This window comes from Amaranthus tricolor, chromosome 3, assembly GCF_026212465.1.
Source record: "Amaranthus tricolor cultivar Red isolate AtriRed21 chromosome 3, ASM2621246v1, whole genome shotgun sequence".
Taxonomy (NCBI): Eukaryota; Viridiplantae; Streptophyta; class Magnoliopsida; order Caryophyllales; family Amaranthaceae; genus Amaranthus; species Amaranthus tricolor.
Window position 1 is genome coordinate 20,804,971 of NC_080049.1, and position 6,557 is coordinate 20,811,527.

At 37.4% G+C, this 6,557-nt stretch overlaps 1 long non-coding RNA gene across 1 annotated transcript in view; it reads left to right on the forward strand.

Annotated features, from left to right (window-relative positions):
• Window positions 1-1,849: 1,849 nt before the first annotated feature.
• The window catches only part of LOC130809266 (uncharacterized), a 7,154-nt gene continuing 2,446 nt past the window's right edge, over window positions 1,850-6,557 (forward strand). Inside the window, exons 1-2 of the long non-coding RNA XR_009040785.1 lie at window positions 1,850-1,953; window positions 2,041-2,113. This is a non-coding gene — a long non-coding RNA (uncharacterized LOC130809266). The remainder of the gene's footprint in view (window positions 1,954-2,040; window positions 2,114-6,557) is intronic.

Sequence of the window (6,557 nt, forward strand, 5' to 3'; positions counted from 1 at the left end):
ATACCCCAATCAAAGTTCATCCACACCCTCATCTACGACTACCTCCGCATCCGTACGTACTCTTGCTGGAGATCGGGTGCGTGATTGGTATTGCGGGCTTCATTCCCGAGATGCAAGTGGTAAATTTACCATTAATGATCCGGGAACGAAGAAGGTTGCTGATGCTGTGGTGAGTTTTGAAATTATTAAGTATATTCTTCATTTTGTTTTGTATTCTTTGGCTTTGATGTACTTATACTAATTACTATATATGTCACTTTTTATTTGAACAGATGGGCTGGAAGGAAAAAGAAGCTACGGGGGAGTTCACCCCAAAAGGCAATGTTGACGCATTGCATTTGGTCTTAGGGAAAGACCACAGTGGGCGGGTAGTCGGAAAAGGAGGCGTCCGCGTGGGGCTACAGAAGGCATTCGGCAAAGAGTGTGTTGCTACTCAATCCCGAACAGCACTGCGGGAAGAAGCAGCAACCCTCCGAGCGGAGATTACAAAGGACGTTCTCGCGAAGTTGGCCACCGTGTTGCAAAAGATAGGTGCACCCATTGTGGACTTGGCAAACCTGATTGTCGAGGATCAGGGAAGTCAACATGGGGATTCTAACGCTTTGGTCGAGCCAACACTCGAGCCCATTACCCCCGTAGCACCCCAGCTCTTTACTAATACCCCCGTTGCTCAAAATCCGGAGCCAACTCCAGTGCCAGTGCTACAGGTACATAGTTTTTAAATATATAAGCACTTATTAATTTAAATTGTAACGCGTAATTAAAATTTTATTATGATGCTTATTATACTAAACGACACAATTTTCAGGAGGCGACTCCTTGTTCTCTTTTGCTGCCTCAGTTAGGTGTTGCTAGTGATGGCGACTTAACTGAGGTTGCATATGGTATGGCACAGCCAAATAAAGAGGGCCAAACAGTGCATTCAGTGCCTGTTACAAGTGGCCACATCAGTGTGGCCGTGGAGACTATTGTAAAGGGGTTTGAAGATTTCTCACTCCCAATTCCAATGCCAGCATGGAGCCTTGAGAAACTATCAGACGTCTTAGGTAGTTTCGTCACATGGCCATATGCTTGGGTCCGATTCACTAACATGGTAAGAATCATTTGTACCTTATTTATTTTTATTTTTTTAATTGCATGCTCACACTAATTTAATTTTATAAATTGAAATAGCAAAAGAGTCCAAAGGGATCTTGTAGAGAGGTCGGTTCCTCAGCAAAGGTGTCGACTGGGTCAAAGTCGATGCCAAGCACTCCAATTTTGACTGATGAGGAGCTAAAAGATCTCTCTCAAGATTGCAAATGGCTGCATTATTGTGCATCTCGCATAAGTGAGGAGGACCCAATCATGTTGCCCCTGCTGAAGGAGCAATACTGCTTTTCAGAAGACCCGTGTGTAATTATTGGTCCTAGTGACATCGGGCAATTTTTGAGAGGAGAGATGCTGAACGTAGCTCTTTTCCATGTCTACATGAGGTGATGTTCATTATCTTACAAGTTAGGTATTGTTGTTTAATTGTTTTAATGACCGAATTACTAACAAAATTCTCTTATTTGTGAGTTTAGTGCGGTTTACGAGGAGGTAAATTCTTGCGAACCTCCAATAAAAATTGGATGGTTTTGTCCGGAGACGATTTCGGGTAGTAAATGTAGAAATGATCCAGATGTCATCAGAGCATACATTGAGACTGCTTTGACTAATTCCCTTGCATGTAAACACACATTCATTCTGGCTCCATATTGGGAAGAGTAAGTTTTATTTTTGAAATTGAACTTATCTTTTGATTTTTAAAGTCACCTAATCTCTAATTTGTTGATTTTAAATTTGTGTTTGTAGTTTGCATTGGATACTTTTGATCATATGTCCTTTAACGAACACCGTGCACGTCTTCGACTCATTACAAAAACCTAACAACCTACCTCGCAACACAAGATTCAAAGCATTGTTGAATGCGTACGTAATATTAATTATTTTACCAATTTGATTTAATTAAGTGTTATATATATATATAAATGGTATTACTTTTCCCATGCGTTTCAGCGCAATGAAAAGAGTGCGTGGACAAATGGGATCTACATCCAGAGCCACATTTCCAAAATGGATAGCAAGAAAGGTACACAAATTCGATTTTATGGGTTTTGTATAGGTTTGGTCAAATGATCATGAAAAGAACACGAAACAACCACAAACACTTAAACAAAATTCTAATCTAGCAAACTGTCGACCAGCCCTCCTTAGGCTCAGCTTCTAGGAGTCCACGGGGATTGTTAGAATGGTTTTAGGACCTTGATAGCTAGATCCAAGTACCAAGATTCCATTTCCACTTTAGCCTAGGTCCTGGATGCATAGGTTTGGTCTCCACGTGTCGTGCAAGGTGGTCTGGTCACTAGTTTGATGCTGTCAATTTCGCGTTTTTATATGTCAATTTCGCGCGTAAAGTAGGTCAAACATGGTTTGTTATGCACGAAACTTGGCACACAACACTATTTGGCATATATTATTGTGTTGAAATGGTTAGAATTGATAATAATAGTCATATTCTAGAAATTAGAAGTTAAGTTGCGATTTTATGCGTTTTTAAGCGTTTTTGTCAATTTCGCGCGTAAAGTAGGTCAAACATGGTTTGTTATGCACGAAACTTGGCACACAACACTATTTGGCATATATTATTGTGTTGAAATGGTTATACTTGATAATAATAGTCATATGCTAGAAATTAGAAGTTAAGTTGCGATTTTATGGGTTTTTAAGCGTTTTTGTGAATTTCGCGCGTAAAGTAGGTCAAACATGGTTTGTTATGCACGAAACTTGGCACACAACACTATTTGGCATATATTATTGTATTGAAATGGTTAGAATTGATAATAAATAGTTATATGCTAGAAATTAGAAGTTAAGTTGCGATTTTATGCGTTTTTAAGCGTTTTTGTGAATTTCGCGCGTAAAGTACTCAAACTTGGTTTGTTATGCACGAAGCTTGGCACACAACACTATTTGGCATATATTATTGTGTTGAAATGGTTAGAATTGATAATAATAGTCATATGCTAGAAATTAGAAGTTAAGTTGCGATTTTATGCGTTTTTAAGCGTTTTTGTCAATTCCGCGCGTAAAGTAGCTCAAACTTGGTTGTGATGCGAAACCGGGGCTGATTAAGGCCTTGGTTATGCAAGGATTAATGTTGTGCGTAAGCTTTGATTAATGACACAGTCAAAAACTACAAATGATCATGAAAAGAACACGAAACAACCACAAACACTTAAACAAAATTCTGATCTAGCAAACTGTCGACCAGCCCTTCTTCAGCTCAGCTTCTAGGAGTCCACGGGGATTGTTAGAATGGTTTTAGGACCTTGATAGCTAGATCCAAGTACCAAGATTCCATTTCCACTTTAGCCTAGGTCCTGGATGCATAGGTTTGGTTTCCACGTGTCGTGCAAGGTGGTCTGGTCACTAGTTTGATGCTGTCAATTTCGCGTTTTTATTTGTCAATTTCGCGCGTAAAGTAGGTCAAACATGGTTTGTTATGCACGAAACTTGGCACACAAAAATATTTGGCATATATTATTGTGTTGAAATGGTTAGAATTGATAATAATAGTCATATGCTAGAAATTAGAAGTTAAGTTGCGATTTTATGCGTTTTTAAGCGTTTTTCTCAATTTCGCGCGTAAAGTAGGTCAAACATGGTTTGTTATGCACGAAACCTGGCACACAATACTATTTGGCATATATTATTGTGTTGAAATGGTTATACTTGATAATAATAGTCTTATGCTAGAAATTAGAAGTTAAGTTGCGATTTTATGGGTTTTTAAGCGTTTTTGTGAATTTCGCGCGTAAAGTAGGTCAAACATGGTTTGTTATGCACGAAACTTGGCACACAACACTATTTGGCATATATTATTGTGTTGAAATGGTTAGAATTGATAATAATAGTCATATGCTAGAAATTAGAAGTTAAGTTGCGATTTTATGCGTTTTTAAGCGTTTTTGTGAATTTCGCGCGTAAAGTACTCAAACTTGGTTTGTTATGCACGAAGCTTGGCACACAACACTATTTGGCATATATTATTGTGTTGAAATGGTTAGAATTGATAATAATAGTCATATGCTAGAAATTAGAAGTTAAGTTGCGATTTTATGCGTTTTTAAGCGTTTTTGTCAATTCCGCGCGTAAAGTAGCTCAAACTTGGTTTTGATGCGAAACCGGGGCTGATTAAGTCCTTGGTTATGCAAGGATTAATGTTGTGCGTAAGCTTTGATTAATGACACAGTCAAAAACTACAAATGATCATGAAAAGAACACGAAACAACCACAAACACTTAAACAAAATTCTGATCTAGTAAACTGTCGACCAGCCCTTCTTCGGCTCAGCTTCTAGGAGTCCACGGGGATTGTTAGAATGGTTTAAGGACCTTGGTAGCTAGATCCAAGTACCAAGATTCCATTTCCACTTTAGCCTAGGTCCTGGATGCATAGGTTTGGTCTCCACGTGTCGTGCAAGGTGGTCTGGTCACTAGTTTGATGCTGTCAATTTCGCGTTTTTATTTGTCAATTTCGCGCGTAAAGTAGGTCAAACATGGTTTGTTATGCATGAAACTTGGCACACAACACTATTTGGCATATATTATTGTGTTGAAATGGTTAGAAATGATAATAATAGTCATATGCCAGAAATTAGAAGTTAATTTGCGATTTTATGTGTTTTTAAGCGTTTTTGTCAATTTCGCGCGTAAAGTAGGTCAAACATGGTTTGTTATGCACGAAACTTGGCACACAACACTATTTGGCATATATTTTTGTGTTGAAATGGTTATACTTGATAATAATAGTCATATGCTAGAAATTAGAAGTTAAGTTGCGATTTTATGCGTTTTTAAGCGTTTTTGTCAATTTCGCGCGTAAAGTAGGTCAAACATGGTTTGTTATGCACGAAACTTGGCACACAACACTATTTGGCATATATTATTGTGTTGAAATGGTTAGAATTGATAATAATAGTCATATGCTAGAAATTAGAAGTTAAGTTGCGATTTTATGCGTTTTTAAGCGTTTTTGTGAATTTCGCGCGTAAAGTACTCAAACTTGGTTTGTTATGCACGAAACTTGGCACACAACACTATTTGGCATATCTTATTGTGTTGAAATTGTTAGAATTGATAATAATAGTCATATGCTAGAAATTAGAAGTTAAGTTGCGATTTTATGCGTTTTTAAGCGTTTTTGTCAATTACGCGCGTAAAGTAGCTCAAACTTGGTTTTGATGCGAAACCCGGGCTGATTAAGGCCTTGGTTATGCAAGGATTAATGTTGTGCGTAAGCTTTGATTAATGACACAGTCAAAAACGACAAATGATCATGAAAAGAACACGAAACAACCACAAACACTTAAACAAAATTCTGATCTAGCAAACTGTCGACCAGCCCTCCTTCGGCTCAGCTTCTAGGAGTCCACGGGGATTGTTAGAATGGTTTTAGGACCTTAATAGCTAGATCCAAGTACCAAGATTCCATTTCCACTTTAGCCTAGGTCCTGGATGCATAGGTTTGGTCTCCCCACGTCGTGCAAGGTGATCTGGTCACTAGTTTGATGCTGTCAATTTCGCGTTTTTATTTGTCAATTTCGCGCGTAAAGTAGGTCAAACATGGTTTGTTATGCACGAAACTTGGCACACAACACTATTTGGCATATATTATTGTGTTGAAATGGTTAGAATTGATAATAATAGTCATATGCTAGAAATTAGAAGTTAAATTGCGATTTTATGCGTTTTTAAGCGTTTTTGTCAATTTCGCGCGTAAAGTAGGTCAAACATGGTTTGTTATGCACGAAACTTGGCACACAACACTATTTGGCATATAGTATTGTGTTGAAATGGTTATAATTGATAATAATAGTCATATGCTAGAAATTAGAAGTTAAGTTGCGATTTAATGGGTTTTTAAGCGTTTTTTTCAATTTCGCGCGTAAAGTAGGTCAAAAATGGTTTGTTATGCACGAAACTTGGCACACAACACTATTTGGCATATATTATTGTGTTGAAATGGTTAGAATTGATAATAACAGTCATATGCTAGAAATTAGAAGCTAAGTTGCGATTTTATGTGTTTTTAAGCATTTTTGTGAATTTCGCGCGTAAAGTACTCAAACTTTGTTTGTTATGCACGAAACTTGGCACACAACATTATTTGGCATATATTATGGTGTTGAAATGGTTAGAATTAATAATAATAGTCATATGCTAGAAATTAGAAGTTAAGTTGCGATTTTATGCGTTTTTAAGCGTTTTTGTCAATTTCGCGCGTAAAGTAGGTCAAACATGGTTTGTTATGCACGAAACTTGGCACACAACACTATTTGGCATATATTATTGTGTTGAAATGGTTAGAATTGATAATAATAGTCATATGCTAGAAATTAGAAGTTAAGTTGCGATTTTATGCGTTTTTAAGCGTTTTTGTGAATTTCGCGCGTAAAGTACTCAAACTTGGTTTGTTATGCACGAAACTTGGCACACAACATTATTTGGCATATATTACTGTGTTGAAATGGT